At 38.8% G+C, this 17,545-nt stretch overlaps 1 protein-coding gene across 1 annotated transcript in view; it reads right to left on the bottom strand.

Moving 5' to 3' along the window:
* AGTPBP1 (ATP/GTP binding protein 1) overlaps positions 1–17,181 on the bottom strand; it is a 180,075-nt gene extending 162,894 nt beyond the window's left edge. Inside the window, 1 exon segment of the mRNA XM_036856416.1 lies at positions 17,029–17,181. The gene's annotated coding sequence lies outside the window, so the exon portion shown is untranslated.
* Positions 17,182–17,545: the final 364 nt, after the last annotated feature.

Raw genomic sequence — 17,545 nt, 5'->3', positions numbered from 1 at the left:
TTCAACCATTCCTAAATTAGGATTAGAGACTTAAATCCTTCTGTACCTCAGTGCCTGCTTCTCATGATAGAATACAATACCCTTTACACAAAAGCAAAACTACAGACCCACCTGGCTCTTGGGGACTATGTATTCTGAGTTATTTACCCAAAGAGGTTTAGGGAAAAAAAAAGCTGCACTATGCTGTCACATAAAAATCCACAGTATACACCTCCCCCAGTTGGGGGAAGAGTCTGTATAAATTGATTTTTATATATTTAAATGTGGCTACACTGGAATTAAATGTGGAATCTGGCCTTAGCAGAAAATCATACAAGCAAATAAACTAGCTCAAGCTAGCCCACACCTAAGGAAAAGTAAACAATTTTGTATATTCCAGCTCAAAGTACAAAGGTTTGGATCTTCTGAATTTTTGAGATTTTCCTGATCTTTTGCTCTCAACTAGAACTAGTTCCAGAGCCTAGAGAATCTAAAAACTGAAACCCTCAGTTCTCACTGGCTTAACCCTGGAATCAAGCTCATCAGCCAAGTCAATAAACAGGCACACACACATAAGGCATCAGTATTTCATACATGTAAGCTGTCCTAATTTTCATTCCACAAACAAGCCACAAAAGAAATTCTGACACACAGCAAAGGTAAAGCTGTATATTCTAAATATATAAAGACTTCAAATACACGTGATTTTAAATTTATTTCAAGTCAAACTGCTACAAAAGAAAAAAACGCCAAGAACCATATACTGTTCACACTCCAAAGCCCCATCTAAATCTCTAAAAAACAATCTGAGGAAATATGATTCCCTTTGACTTGACTTGCTTAAACAACTTGGTCCAGTTCCCATTCAGCCAGAACAACTTCACTAATTTACTCTCATCTGTTTACTAATGGGTCTCCCCACAAGGTATCATTAGACAAAAAACTTCCACTATTTAAAAAACGTTTGAGAAACACTGTTCTAATCAATAATAATAACCTTTGCTGTTAAATACCAGATAATTGTTCTTGTTGGAATGGTTGTGGGCAACTAGGAAAAGACTGTAGTTAAAGAAAATCTGGGTAGCTGGTCCTACCATGGGGAATGGGAAAACAAGTATGCTGAAAAGAGCTTTTTTCAGCTCTCCCTTATTGTTTCATCATCTAAAAGGAAGAAACCACTTTCAAGAATATAAGTGAGCTACTATTCCCCCACACCAGCTATGTCAATGTGATGGAAAATTGTAAATCCTGAATATTTAATAAGATCCCAAAGAATATGCTTATACCCCCTTTCCCTTATTAAAGGAAAAAGAAACTTTAAAGAAAAGAGATAAATAACATCTATCGTCTAAAGGAAAGAAGAGTAACATTCCCAGCAATAGGCAGATAGAGATTATTATCATTTAAATTAAGAGAGAAATATATACATTGGACATGATCTGTGTTTATTAACCTACTCTAAAATTACAATATGTAATGTATACATTTTCATCCAGTTACATTAAACATATGACATTTTATGATTAGTTTACTAATGTTTTACCTGATCTGCAAACAGGCAAATTTATTTCACCTATATTACTGTCATTAATTTTATCAAAAAATGTGGATACAGTAAACCTATAAGAAGGTTATACCTTTTACCTTTCTTCATTATGCATCCTCATTAAAAACACAAGCATTTGGTTGGTTCACACACTACTCCACAAAGATGCTCTGACATTTACAAAGGTCTAATTTGTTCTGCTATGTGATGTTTAATTATACTACAAACTAATAGGGTCTTATTGTTGGAGGAACAGAATCCAACTACACTTCAATTTAATTAAATAGTTTATTTAAAATAACTCTTCCACCCAACACTGATTCCAACTGACTATTTTATACTTAAACAAATGCCAAAAATTCCTAAATCCATATAGGTGATGGAAGAAATTAAAATTCTTACCTTGAAACACATATTTTCCTTGCCTCTAACCTATGACTCTAACCCATTAAAATGGTTTAAGTTTTGTTTGTTTCTTTGTTTGTTTTAAGGAAAGTACCCCAGCCCTAAGTCACCTCCCACTAATATCACAATAGGAATCAAAATATACAGAACGTGAGGAACTCAAAAGCTATCAGGCATATAAGAAACTATAGCAAAAGGACAAAAGTTCCTCCTTACGAATAATTACTTTAGATGTAAATGGATTAAACTCTCCAATAGACATTGACAAAAATGGATTTTAAAAACATAATCCAACTATATGTTCTCTACAAGAGACTTACTTTAGATACAAAGGTACAAATGGGTTGAAAGTGAAAGGATGGAAAAAGATATGACATGCAAATAGTAACCAAAAGACAGCACAGGTGGCTGTACTAATACCAGACAAAATAGACTTTAAATCAAAGGAGGTTATAAAATACAAAGAAGAACACTATATATTAATAAAAGGCTCAAGAGAGCAAGAAGATATAACAATTATAAACATTCATCTAATAACAGACTACCAAAATATATGAAGTAAAAACTGACAGAATTAAAGGGGAAAATAGACAGTTCTATAATAATAGTTGGCAGTTTCAACACCCTACTCTCAATAATGGATAGAACAACCAGTTGGAAGATAAGTAAGGAAAATAGAGAACTTGAACAACACAATTAACCAACTAGAGATAACAGACATATACAGAACATTCTACCTAACAACAGATTATACATTCTTCTCAAGTACAAGTGGGACATTCTCCAGAATACATGATATATCAGGCCACAAATTATGTCTCAATAGAGTTTTAAAGACAGATAATCATACAAAGTATTTTTCCTAACTACAACAGAATGAATTTAGAAATCAGTAAAAGAAAAATTAGAAAATTCACAAATTTGTGGAAATTAAACAATACGCTCTTAAACAACCAATGGGTCAAAGTAGAAATCCTAAGGGAAATTAGAAATACTTAAAAGACAAATGAAAACAAAAAACACAACATACCAAAATTTATTAGATGCAGTGAAAGTAGTGCTAAGGGGGAAATTTATAGCTATAAACACATTAAAAAATAAGAAAGATCTCAAATCAACAACTTAACTTTACAATTTAAGAAACTAGAAAAAGCTGAAACCCAAAGCTAGCAGAAAGAAGAAAATAATAAAGACTAGGGCAGAGATAAATGAAATAGTGAATAGAAAATAATACAGAAAAACCAACAAAACAAAAGTTGATTCTTCAAAAAATTAACAAAATTGACGAAACTTTAGCAAGATTAAGAAAAAAGAAGCAAATTACTAATCAGAAAGTGCAGATATTACTGATTCCACAGAAATAAAAAAGATTTTATGAGAGTACTGTGAACAACTGTGCACCAACAAAGTGGAAAACCTAGGTAAAACTGACAAATTTCTAGAAACCTATTAAGTCACAAAGAAATAGAATATCTGAATAGACCCATAATTATTAAGGAGATTGAGTCAGTAATCAAAAAGCTCCCAACAAAGAAAAGCCCCAAACCTAATGGCTTCACTAGTGAAATGTACCAAACATTTAAAGAATATCAACGCTTCTCAAATTCTTCAAAAAACTGAAGTGGAGGGAACACTTCCTAACTCATTCTATGAGGCCAGCATCGCCCTGATACCAAAGCCACACAAAGACATTACAAGAAAACTACAGACCAATACCCCTTTGAACACAGATCCAAAAAATCCCCCACAAAATACCAGCAAACTGAATTCAGCAGCATAAATGTAAATCAAAAGCACAATGAGATATCACCTAACACCCAACAGGATGGCTACTATCCAAAAAAAAACAAAACACAAAAAAACCCACACACAGATAATAACAAGTGTTGACAAGGATGTAAAGAAATTGGAACCCTTGTTCAATGTTGGTGTTGGTGTGAATGTAAAATGATGCAGCCGTGATGGAAACAGTATGGTCATTCCTCAAAAAATTAATAATAGAATTACCATATGACCTAGCAATTCCACTTCTGAGTATGTACCCAAAAGAACTAAAAGCAGGGTCTCAAAGAAATATATGCACACCCATCTACACAGCAGCAGCATTATTCACAACAGCCAAAAGGTAGAAGCAACACAAGGATCTATCAATGGATGAAAAAACAAAAAAATTAACAAATATGGTATATACATACAATGGAATGTTAGTCAGCCTTAAAAAGGAAAAAAAATTCTGACACATGCTACAGTGTAGATGAACCTTGAAGATACCGTACTAAAAGAAATAAGTCAATCACAAAAGAGCAAATACTGCATGATTCCATTCATATAATGTAGATAAAGTAGTCTAATTCAGAGAGAGAAAAAACAAAATGGTAGTTGCCAGTGGCAGGTGGGAGGGGAAGAAATGGGCAGTTATTATTTAATGGAACAAGAGTTTTAGTTTTGCAAGATGAAAAGTTCTAGAGATGGATGGTAATAATGGATGCACAACAATGTGAATTACTTAATGCCACTGAACCGTATATTAAAAATGATTAAGGGCTTCCCTGGTGGCGCAGTGGTTAAGAATCCGCCTACCAATGCAGGAGACACGGGTTCGAGCCCTGGTCCAGGAAGATCCCACATGCCACGCAGCAACTAAGCCCGTTCGCTGCAACTACTGAGCCTGTGTTCTAGAGCCCGCAAATCCACAACTACTGAGCCTGGTGCCACAACTACTGAAGCCGGCGCGCCTAGAGACCATGCTCCGAACAAGAGAAGCCGCCACAATGAGAAGCCTCTGCACCAAAATGAAGAGTAGACCCCGCTCACCACAACCAGAGGAAAGCCCGCGTGCAGCAATGAAGACCCAACGCAGCCAAAAAATAAATAAATAAAATAAAATAATTTATTTTAAAAAAAGATTAAAACGCTAAACTTTATGTTATATATATTATACCATAATTTCTTAAAATAAATTTTTAAATCAAAATATGGACCAAAACTATGAATGAGTCAATACGTTAAAGATTGGAAAAAATAAGTTTCAAATGTAAACACAAAATTAAAATTGGGGGGATTGGTTCAAGATGGTGGAGTAGAAGGACATGCTCTCACTCCCTCTTGTGACAACACCAGAATCACAATTAACTGCTAAACAATCATCAACACTGGAATTCACCAAAAAAGATACCCCAGATCCAAAGACAAAGGAGAAGCCACGATGAGATGGTAAGAGGGGCGCAATCACAATAAAATCAAATCCCATAACTGCTGGGTGGGTGACTCACAAACTGGAGAACACTTATACCACAGAAGTCCACCCACTGGAGTGAAGGTTCTGAGCCCCACGTCAGGCTTCCCAACCTGGGGGTCCGGCAACGGGAGCAGGAATTCCTAGAGAATCAAACTTTGAAGGCCAGCGGGATTTGATTGCAGGACTTCGACAGGACTGGGGGAAACAGAAACTCCACTCTTGGAGGGCACACACAAAGTAGTGTGTGCATGGGGACCTAGGGAAGGAGCAGTGACCCATAGGAGACTGAACCAGACCCTACCTGCTAGTGTTGGAGGGTCTCCTGCAGAGGCGGGGGGTGGCTGTGGCTCACCGTGGGGACAAGGACACTGGCAGCAGAAGTTCAGGGACGTACTCCTTGGCGAGAGCCTTCCCAGAGTCCAACATTAGCCCCACCAAAGAGCCCAGGTAGGCACCAGTGTTGGGTCGCCCCAGGCCAAACAACTAACAGGGAGGGAACCCAGCCCCACCCATCAGCAGACAAGCTGACTAAACTTTTACTGAGCTCTGCCCACCAGAGCAACACCCACCTCTACCCACCACCAGTCCCTCCTATCAGGAAACCTGCACAAGCCTCTTAGATAGGCTCATGCATCAGAGGGCAGACAGCAGAAGCAAGAAGAACTACAGTCCTGCAGGCTATGGAACAAAAACCACATTCACAAAAAGATAAATGAGATGAAAAGGCAACGGCTATGTACCAGATGAAGAAACAAGATAAAACCCCAGAAAAACAAATAAATGGAGATAGGCAACCTTCCAGAAAAAGAATTCAGAATAATGATAGTGAAGATCCAGGACCTCAGAAAAAGAATGGAGGCAAAGATAGAGAAGATGCAAGAAATGTTTAACAAAGATCTAGAAGAATTAAAGAACAAACAGAGATGAACAATACAATAACTGAAATGAAAACTACATTAGAAGGAATCAATAGCAGAATAACTGAGGCAGAAGAACGGATAAGTGACCTGGAAGACAAACTGGGGGAATTCACCACTGCGGAACAGAATAAAGAAAAAACAGTGAAAAGAAATGAAGACAGCCTAAGAGACCTCTGAGACAACATTAAATGCAACACCATTCGCATTATAGGGGTCCCAGAAGGAGACGAGAGAGAGAAAGGACCCAAGAAAATATTTGAACAGATCATAGTCGAAAACTTCCCTAATGTGGGAAAGGAAATAGCCACTGAAGTACAAGAAGCGCAGAGAGTCCCATACAGGATAAACGCAAGGAGAAACACGCCTAGACACATAGTAATCAAATTGGTAAAAATTAAAGACAAAGAAAACTTACTGAAAGCAGCAAGGGAAAAACAACAAATAACATACAAGGGAACTCCCATAAGGTTAACAGCTGATTTCTCAGCAGAAACTCTACAAGCCAAAAGGGAGTGACATGATATACTTAAAGTAATGAAAGGGAAGAACCAACAACCAAGATTACTCTACCCAGCAAGGATCTCATTCAGATTCGATGGAGAAATCAAAAGCTTTACAGACAAGCAAAAGCTAAGAGAATTCAGCACCACCAAACCAGCTCTACAACAAATGCTAAAGGAACTTCTCTAAGTGGGAAACACAAGAGAAGAAAAGGACCTACATAAACAAGCCTGTAACAATTAAGAAAATGGTCATAGGAACATACATATGGGTAATTACCTTAAACATGAATGGATTAAATGCTCCAACCAAAAGACACAGGCTTGCTGAATGGATACAAAAACAAGACCCATATATATGCTGTCTACAAGAGACCCACTTCAGACCGAGGGACACATACAGACTGAAAGTGAGGGGATGGAAAAAGATATTCCATGCAAATGGAAATCAAAAGGAAGCTGGAGTAGCTATACTCATATCAGATAAAATAGACTTTAAAATAAAGAATGTTACAAGAGACAAGGAAGGACACTACATAATGATCAAGGGATCAATCCAAGAAGAAGATATAACAATTATAACTATATATGCACCCAACATAGGAGTACCTCTATACATAAGGCAACTGCTAACAGCTATAAAAGAGGAAATAGACAGTAACACAATAATAGTGGGGGACTTTAACACCTCACTTACACCAATGGACAGATCATCCAAAATGAAAATAAATTAGGAAACAGAAGCTTTAAATGACACAATAGACCAGAGAGATTTAATTGATATTTATAGGACATTCCATCCCAAAACAGCAGATTAGACTTTCTTCTCAAGTGCACACGGAGCATTCTCCAGGATAGATCACATCTTGGGTCACAAATCAAACCTCAGTAAATTTAAGAAAACTGAAATTATATCAATCATCTTTTCTGACCACAACGCTATGAGATTAGAAATCAATTACAGGGAAAATAACGTAAAAAACACAAACACATGGAGGCTAAACAATACGTTACTAAACAACCAAGAGATCACTGAAGAAATTAAAGAGGAAATCAAAAAATACCTAGAGACAAATGACAATGAAAACACGATGATCCAAAATCTATGGGATGCAGCAAAAGCAGTTCTAAGAGGGAAGTTGATAGCTATACAAGCCTACCTCAAGAAACAAGAAAAATCTCAAGTAAACAATCTAACCTTACACCTAAAGGAACTAGGGAAAGAAGAACAAACAAAACCCAAAGTTAGCAGAAGGAAAGAAATCGTAAAGATCAGAGCAGAAATAAATGAAATAGAAACAAAGAAAACCATAGCAAAGATCAATAAAACTAAAAGCTGGTTCTTTGAGAAGATAAACAAAATTGATAAACCATTAGCCAGACTCATCAAGAAAAAGAGGGAGAGGACTCAAATCAATAAAATTAAAAATGAAAAAGGAGAAGTTACAACAGACACCACAGAAATACAAAGCATCCTAAGAGACTTCTACAAGCAACCCGATGCCAATAAAATGGACAACCTGGAAGAAATGGACAAATTCGTAGAAAGGTATAACCTTCCAAGACTGAACCAGGAAGAAATAGAAAATATGAACAGACCAATCACAAGTTATGAAATTGAAACTGTGATTAAAAATCTTCCAACAAACAAAAGTCCAGGACCAGATGGCTTCACAGGTAAATTTTATCAAACATTTAGAGAAGAGCTAACACCCATCCTTCTCAAACTCTTCCAAAAAATTGCAGAGGAAGGAACACTCCCAAACTCATTCTATGAGTTCGTCATCACTCTGATACCAAAACCAGACAAAGATACTACAAAAAAAGAAAATTACAGACCAATATCACTGATGAATATAGATGCAAAAATCCTCAACAAAATACTAGTAAATAGAATCCAACAACACATTAAAAGGATCATACACCATGATCAAGTGGGATTTATCCCAGGGATGCAAGGATTCTTCAATATATGCAAATCAATCAATGTGATACACCATATTAACAAACTGAAGAAGAAAAACCATATGATCATCTCAAAGGATGCAGAAAAAGCTTTTGACAAAATTCAGCACCCATTTATGGTAAAAACTCTCCAGAAAGTGGGCATAGAGGGAACCTACCTCAACATAATAAAGGCCATATACGACAAGCCCACAGCAAACATCATTCTCAATGGTGAAAAACTGAAAGCATTTCCTCTGTGATCAGGAACAAGACAAGGATGTCCACTCTCACCACTATTATTCAAGATAGTTTTGGAAGTCCTAGCCACAGAAATCAGAGAAGAAAAAGAAATGAAAGGAATACAAATTGGAAAAAAAGAAGTATAACTGTCACTGTTTGCAGATGACATGATACTATACGTAGAGAATCCTAAAGATGCCACCAGAAAACTACTAGAGCTAATCAATAAAGTTGTAGGATACAAAATTAATGCACAGAAATCTCTTGCATTCCTATACACTAATGATGAAAAATCTGAAAGAGAAATTAAGGAAACACTCCCATTTACCATTGCAACAAAAAGAAGAAAATACCTAGGAATAAACCTACCTAGGGAGACAAAAGACCTGTATGCAGAAAACTATAAGACACTGATGGAAGAAATTAAAGATGATATCAACAGATGGAGAGATATACCATGTTCTTGGATTGGAAGAATCAATATTGTGAAAATGACTATACTACTCAAAGCAATGTACAGATTCAGTGCAATCCTTATCAAACTACCAATGCCTTTTTTTACAGAACTAGAACAAAAAATCTTAAAATTTGTATGGAGACACAAAAGACCCCGAATAGCCAAAGCAGTCTTGAGTGAAAAAAGCGGAGCTGGAGGAGGCTGACTCCCTGACTTCAGACCATACTACAAAGCTACGGTAATCAAGACAATATGGTACTGGCACAAAAACAGAAACATAGATCAATGGAACAAGATAGAAACCCAGAGATAAACCCACGCACATATAGTCAACTAATCTATGACAAAGGAGGCAAAGATATACAATGGAGAAAAGACAGTCTCTTAAATAAGTGGTGCTGGGAAAACTGGACAGCTACATGTAAAAGAATGAAATTAGAATACTCCCTAACACCATACACAAAAATAAACTCAAAATGGATTAGAGACCTAAATGTAAGACTGGACACTGTAAAACTCTTAGAGGAAAACATAGGAAGAACAACACTCTTTGACATAAATCACAGCAAGATCTTTTTTGATCCACCTCCTAGAGTAATGGAAATAAAAACAAAAATAAACAAATGGGACCTAATGAAACTTAAAAGCTTTTACACAGCAAAGGAAACCATAAACAAGACGAAAAGACAACCCTCAGAATGGGAGAAAATATTTGCAAATGAATCAACAGACAAAGGATTAATCTCCAAAATATATAAACAGCTCATGAAGCTCAATAATAATGAAACAAATAACCCAATCCAAAAATGGGCAGAAGACCTAAATAGACATTTCTCCAAAGAAGACATACAGATGGCCAAGAAGCACATGAAAAGCTGCTCAACATCACTAATTATTAGAGAAATGCAAATCAAAACTACAATGAGGTATCACCTCACACCAGTTAGAATGGGCATCATCAGAAAATCTACAAACAACAAATGCTGGAGAGGGTGTGGAGAAAAGGGAACCCTCTTGCACTGTTGGTGGGAATGTAAATTGATACAGCCACTATGGAGAACAGTATGGAGATTCCTTAAAAAACTAAAAATAGAATTACCATATGACCCAGCAATCCCACTACTGCTCATATACCCAGAGAAAACCATAATTCAAAAAGACACATGCACCCCAATGTTCATTGCAACACTATTTACAATAGCCAGGTCATGGAAGCAACCTAAATGCCCATCGACAGATGAATGGATAAAGAAGATGTGGTACATATATACAATGGAATATTACTCAGTCATAAAAAGGAGCGAAATTGGGTGATTTGTTGAGACGTGGATGGATCTAGAGACTGTCATACAGAGTGAAGTAAGTCAGAAAGAGAAAAACAAATATCGTATGTTAACGCATATATGTGGAACCTAGAAAAATGGTACAGATGAACCGGTTTGCAGGGCAGAAATGGAGACACAGATGTAGAGAACAAACATATGGACACCAAGAGGGGAAAGCGGCAGGGGGTGGGGGTGGTGGTGTGATGAATTGGGAGACTGGCATCGACATGTATACAATGATGTGTATAAAATGGATGACTAATAAGAACCTGCTGTATAAAAAAATAAATAAAAGAAAATCTGGACCCAAAAAATAAAAAATCTGTTGAAGAGGAAAAATTAAATAAAGTTAAATTTAAAAAAATTAAAACTGATGAGATGAAATTAACAGATGAAAGAGACATTTTCAAGGCAAAGAAAAAATCCCAGAACTCTAGAGTTGTAGCAGGCTTCAAAGATCTCGTGGAAGTCAAATTCTTTCACTCTGTAAATTAGGAGAGAAGCTCCTCAGGGAGGTTAGCAGTCTTGCATCAACTATCATCAATCAGTTCTGCCTACATTCAACAAGAAGCTGTGCCTACCATAAATTAACAAATCTGGAGTTTTTGTCAAAAATAGCATTATTTTCAATTCATTAAACTCTATTATATGTAGACAGTGTTAACATTTTTATTACTATTATTCTACCATAAATCCTTCATTGACATTATTATTATTATTATTCCCAATGTAAACTATACCCTTATAATCATAATCGTAAATCATTTTCCCCACGTGGAAAAGATGTGACACAAAGACAGCAAGTGCTGGGCACCTCTCCTTAGGATGGTTCATCCTCAGCAAGAATTAAATGAGAAATGAAGGGAGCTAAGTAGTTTGTCTTTTTTTTTTTCCAGCTTATGAGCTGGGTATCAAGCGAGGTTTCCATACTGTGCCTTCACTATATTTGTCTAACATGTAAAATCCAAAAAAAATTAGATTTGAACATTTATATGGAAATGTACTACCAAATCTTTTTGTTTTAAGATAGTGTAATTTCAGAATACTAATAATAAAGCCCCCTTGTATCAGCACTTGACTAAAACCCTAAGAAACCTCTCAACTTTCTATGAATAATCTTAACTCTGCTTAAATGTTTTTTTTTTAAAGAAGGTCTTTACAGGGACCCAAAAGTCTGAAGCAAAAAGAGACTAGAAATAGTTACTACCACTTCCCTTCCTAATCAAAGTTTGGTAGAAATCCCCTATGATTTATACTATAAGTCCTCAAAGTGTGGTCTGTGGAACCCTGGGGTCCCAACACCCTTTTAGGGGGTCCACAAGGTCAAAACTATTTTTATAATAATACTAAAACATTATTAGCTTTTTTAACTATATTAGCATTTACACTAATAGTGCAAAAGCAACGGTGTGTAAAATTTCTGGCACCTTGGAACAAATTATAATGGTGGCACCAAACTGTACTGTTATTAGTGATGGTATTTTCACCATCAAGCACCAGCAATTATAAAAAAGAGTCTGTTTCACTTAAGAATGTCCCTGAAATAGTAAAAAAAGATATTAATTTTATTAAATCTTGGCCATTGCATACATATTCTTTTAATGTTCTATGTGAAAAAATGGTTAAGTATGCATGAAGCATTTCTTGCTATATACTAAATTATAATGCTTGATGGCTGTCTCAAGGAAAAGTGCTTCTGTAACTGAATTGAGACCTTGAATTAGCCTTTTTCATTAAACACCACCTTTACTTAAAAGAATGACTTAGGTATTTTGGCAGAGGTTTGCTCAGAAATGAATGAAGTCTACTTGTCACTTACAGGAAACAACTGACAATCATATTTGTTGCCAATGATAAAATTTGAGCTTTCAAGCAAAAATTAGATTTCTGGAAAACTCATATCCACCATCATGTCACAACTGGGATAGCTTCCCAATAACTTGTTTCTGATGGAATAGGTGGTGATACTGATATTAACAAACATGATTTTTTCAATATTTTATAATGAAAAGTAACTCACTGAACCAATATTTACAAATGACCAGGGCATGATGTTATAAATTCAGGCATGGGCATTAGATCCACTCTAAGTTCAGACCAATGGATTTTAACATAACATTATCAAAAAGTCCAATGTTATGATTTCAGATTCCATACTGTAACTGTCAGGGAAGAAGAAAACTTTCCTCTACCCTTCTTCTAGGTTATCCTGGCTGGTCTAAGAATTAAATTGGCATGAGACAGATTAACAGGAGAAAAGCAAATTTAATTTCATATGTATGGGAATCCCATCCACATGAGGGGTCAGAGACCCTCCATACATCAGAGTTTCAAAGACAGAAAGGTAAAATGAAGTGTATATGTCATCCTGAGCTACAGAATGGGATAGGGGCCTGGGGCTTCCAAGAACTAAGGTCATTCACAGGACAGTAAGAAGAGCAGATGATTGACAATATGATGTTTGTCTGCCATATAGATGGGGCCACTAGGATAAAATTTATCTCTGGTGATAACTCTTTTTCTGGGAAAAATCCCCAATTTAAATCCTTCTAGGTAGTTAAGGAAGGGGCAGTAGTTTCCCTTGAACAGGCAGTTTCTCAACTGCCTTTAGCTCAAAATAATCCACACTCAAAAGTGGCACATTTTGGGGAGGTTCATTCCAAACCCTTACATAACTAACTAAAAACTGTCATATGCTGAGTTTTGATGTAGTACCAAACAAGTATATCCATAATTATCTGGAGGCTATCAAAATATCCCTTCCTTTTTCAGCCATTAACTGGGTGAGGCTGGATTTCTCTCTGTATATATACTTCAACCCAAACAATATATTGCAATAGACTGAATGCAGAAGCAGATATGAGAATCCCGCTGTTTCTATTAAACCAGACATTAGAGATTTACAAAATCTAGAATGCCAGTCTTCTCACTCCTTTATTTATTCTTGAAAAATAGTCATCTTTCACTAAAAAATACGTTTATATTAACATGTAATGGGTTTATAATGATCATTTTAAGTGAATTAATAAAAATTTTGCATCTTTGCTTTAATTTATAATATAGTATAGATATAATCCACAAAAGCTTTCTGTGGTGCTCAATAATTTTTTAAGAGTATAAAAGGGTCCTGATACCAAACATTTGAAAGCACCTGATGTAAAGAACAAAGTATTAATATCAGATCCCTGCAAACCAAAAAGAACAAGAAGTACATTTAAAAAAATTTTTTTTAGTTTTCCTAGGAAAATTACATGAAAACTGAAAAGGAACACAATGGCAAATCAAAATTAACCTCATTCTAAGTAACATCAATACAGAATTTTTAAAAAAAAAGAATGCTTAGATGAAAGTGATTTTGTATATCCAGGAAACATGCAATATCTTGATCAGATAAACAGATAAATATATCCATTAATAGTTTGATAGATAATACTTTTGATAGCTGCACATGACAGCCAAAGAAACATGCAATCACAAACTCAAAAACAGGTGATTAAAATAGCAGCCACCACCACCATGAGGGAGACAATCCAAGGTTCTGTCAGAAGGGACAAACAGGGATACTACAGCCACTCTCCGGCAGCATCTCAGGGCACCCAGCTCAGGGTCTAGCTGTTCTAAACTAAACTACATGCTTCCAAGTCCGGACAGTAACACTAAGCTCTCACTTAGCCCCAAAAGAGCAAATGGGTCATCGTGGAATTAATCTGGAATAACAGTGCTCGATCAGCCCAAAGCCCCTTTTCGGCTTACTAGATCCTTTGCACTGAGGAAAAACACTAGCAATATTTACTGAGCATTTACTATGTGCCAGGCATTGTGGGCTAAGCACTTTATATGTATTAACTCATTTAATATTCAAGATCATCTTAAGAGTATACACCATAATTATCCCCATTTTTGGAGTTGAGAAAATTGAAGCACAAAAAAGATAAATAACTTGCTCAAAGCAAAGCCAGGATTCAAATCCAGCCTGTCTGGCTCTGAGGCCCAGACCCTTAGCCACTACACTGTAGTACACAAAGGCACAGTAACCAACAATAATATATAAAGTTTAAATTCAGTGTCCACTGTAGACAATTTCTGTTGTTTACACTGAGACCTACTGCCTAAGAGAAGCTCCCAATTTGCAGAGAGCCCTCTGACAGGTCATCCATTACTACCCATGCACTGTTCAACTTCCAGGTATTAAGGGGCTTCGAGCAAGAAAAGTAGATTTTGGAAGGTGAAACTGTGGAGATTTAGTTTTTGTCCAAGATATAGAATATAATACAAATTAGATGATTTCACACATCTTGGACCTCTTTTCCTTCCACTATTGAAGATAAAACCGTTATTATATAAGAATCTAGCTAGACTATTCCAAAGAGAATAATGCCTCAATTCAAGTCAATTGAAAGAGCTTTATAAAAACTGCTTTTACAAAAGTTCAGATTACATTATACATTTAAATGTTTTGCAATGTGACTAATTACAAGGGTAGCTCTATGTCTATACTTTTCATTTCAGTGTTCAGAGTGAGACTGCAGTTCTAAGTATGTGTTGAAGCAATTCAAGGCAGAGTTTTGAGGTCATTAAAAAGGAACCTAGGGGGCTTCCCTGGTGGCGCAGTGGTTGAGAATCTGCCTGCCAATGCAGGGGACACGGGTTCGAGCCCTGGTCTGGGAAGATCCCACATGCCACGGAGCAACTGGGCCCGTGAGCCACAACTACTGAGCCTGCGCGTCTGGAGCCTGTGCTCCGCAACAAGAGAGGCCGCGATAGTGAGAGGCCCGCGCACCGCGATGAAGGATGGCCCCCACTTGCCACAACTAGAGAAAGCCCTCGCACAGAAACGAAGACCCAACACAACCAAGGCTAAATAAATAAAGTTAGAAAAAAAAAAATGAACCTAGGGCTTCCCTGGTGGCACAGTGGTTAAGAATCCGCCACAACTACTGGGCCTGCGCTCTAGAACCCGCGAGCCTACTGAAGCCCTCGGGCCTAGAGCCCATGCTCTGCAACAAGAGAGGCCACCGCAATGAGAAGCTCTCGCACCGCAACGAAGAGTAGCCCCCGCTCCCTACAACTAGAGAAAGCCCTCGCACAGCAACGAAGACCCAATGCAGCCAAAAATAAATAAATAAAATAAATAAATTTTTTTTAAAATGAACCTACAACTTCATTGTAGAAATTAATTCAAGCAAAGTGGAATGGGAAACAGAACAAGTCGTGTTACAACTCAGCCTTAAGGATGAGAAATAAGGAGTGGATAAGGCACTGCTAACTATCTCACAGTAATTACATAAGAAAATGCTTACAGATCTTTCAGGGTTTTCTTTGGTTTTAACATTTGGCACACCTTTTAAAATATGTACCATTATAAAGTGCCTTAAATAAATTACTACTTTTTTGGCCTACTGAACTGAAAACATTCCACAATACAATTACAAAAATAACTTTCTGGTTTTCTCAGGGAAAAAAAAAAGACAATTTATAAGACGAATTCAGAGGTTAACAAAGAAAGAGATAACCCGATTTACATAAAGATTCCAACACGAACATAAATGGTAAGTGAAAATGAGTGATCCAGAAGACCGATAAAGTCCCTTCTACCTGCAAACTGTCGTACATCATAAACACTGCTACAATTTTGAATACCTGAAAGAAAAAAAAACCACACAGAATTAATATTGCCAAAGAAAATTTCGACTGAGTCTTACAACATATTAGGTCATCGGCAGTGCTAGACCTGCAAGCACTCGAGGAAGCTATCTTAAAATGAGAAATGGGCTTTAAGTTATCAACATTCACAACGATGTGTAAAACTCTATTCTGTAATGAGTAAATGCCCAGGAAAGGAAACGAACCAATTCAAAACTGCACTGGTACTTTAAGAGACTTAAAGGCACAGGAGGGAAACAACCATTGAGCCCAGCAAGCCTTTGCGTTGGGTTGCAGGAGTCCCTGAACACTTGCATGAAGAACCCGCAACTCAGGAAGGAAGGCTGGAGGGAAACTCTGCACTGTCATCTAGGGCGATCTGATTCAGGTTCAAATCAAACCCACAAGGCGCCAAGTTGTAAGCAGAGAACACACTTTAGGCCAAGCCACCCACTGAGAGGGAGCAAGCCCAGCCATTGCCGACGTCACACCACAGCCCACCCTGAAGCCCGGCGCACCTAGTGGGTGGGAGCTGGGGCGGCTGGGGAGGCGGGGTACGCGCCCGGCCCCTGCCCTCCGCCCCTCGGCTCCGCTCCGCGCTGTACCGCAGCCACCCGCGCGGTCACCACCGAGAGAAAGGGAGAGCAGGGCAGGGGGCCGCCTCTGCCCTGAGACCGCGCCGGGCACCCTCCGCGGGGACTGGAACGGGAACGACCGAGCCTCCATGGGTGGGGGCGGGGAGTTTTCCAGAAACCGGCCAAAGGCCCCACCCATCAGGGGTTCCCCTCAAGACCCGGTCCACCCCCCGAAAGACACGGGTTACACAACCTGTCAGGTAAGGGGCGGAGGGATCGCAGGACGCAGACCGGTGCGGGCCCGGGGTCGCTCCTCCCCGGCCCCTCCAGCCCCCAGGACGCCGCGGCTGAGGAGATAGGAGGGGTGGCGGGCGGGCGGGATAGCCGCAGCCGAGGGGCTGCCGGCCCGGACGCGCTGACGGCGGCGGGGCGCTCACCGGCTCAGGATGGGGCGCTGGCAGGGACTGGGTAAAGCTGCAGCAGCCGGCTCCGCGTCGGCAGCGCGGGCAGCTGCTCTCCGGGGGCCCGGCGGATGCCTCGCCGCCCGCCGCCGGGTGTTTTCATACAAACCCCGGTGGCAGAAGAGGAGGAGCAGGCGGCGGCGGCGGCGGCGGCGGCGGCGGCGGCGGCGGCGGCGGCGGCGGCGGCGGCGGAACCTGCCAGCATCCCGGGCAACGTCAGCGCGGCGCCCCGCCCACCGCACTCCTCGGCCAGCCGGTTCGCGCGCGCCGGGCGGGAGGGAGGGTGGGGCACGCGTGCGCGCGGGCCGG

Source organism: Balaenoptera musculus, chromosome 6 (genome assembly GCF_009873245.2).
Source record: "Balaenoptera musculus isolate JJ_BM4_2016_0621 chromosome 6, mBalMus1.pri.v3, whole genome shotgun sequence".
Taxonomy (NCBI): domain Eukaryota; kingdom Metazoa; phylum Chordata; class Mammalia; order Artiodactyla; family Balaenopteridae; genus Balaenoptera; species Balaenoptera musculus.
This window is presented reverse-complemented; position numbering and strand designations above follow the sequence as displayed.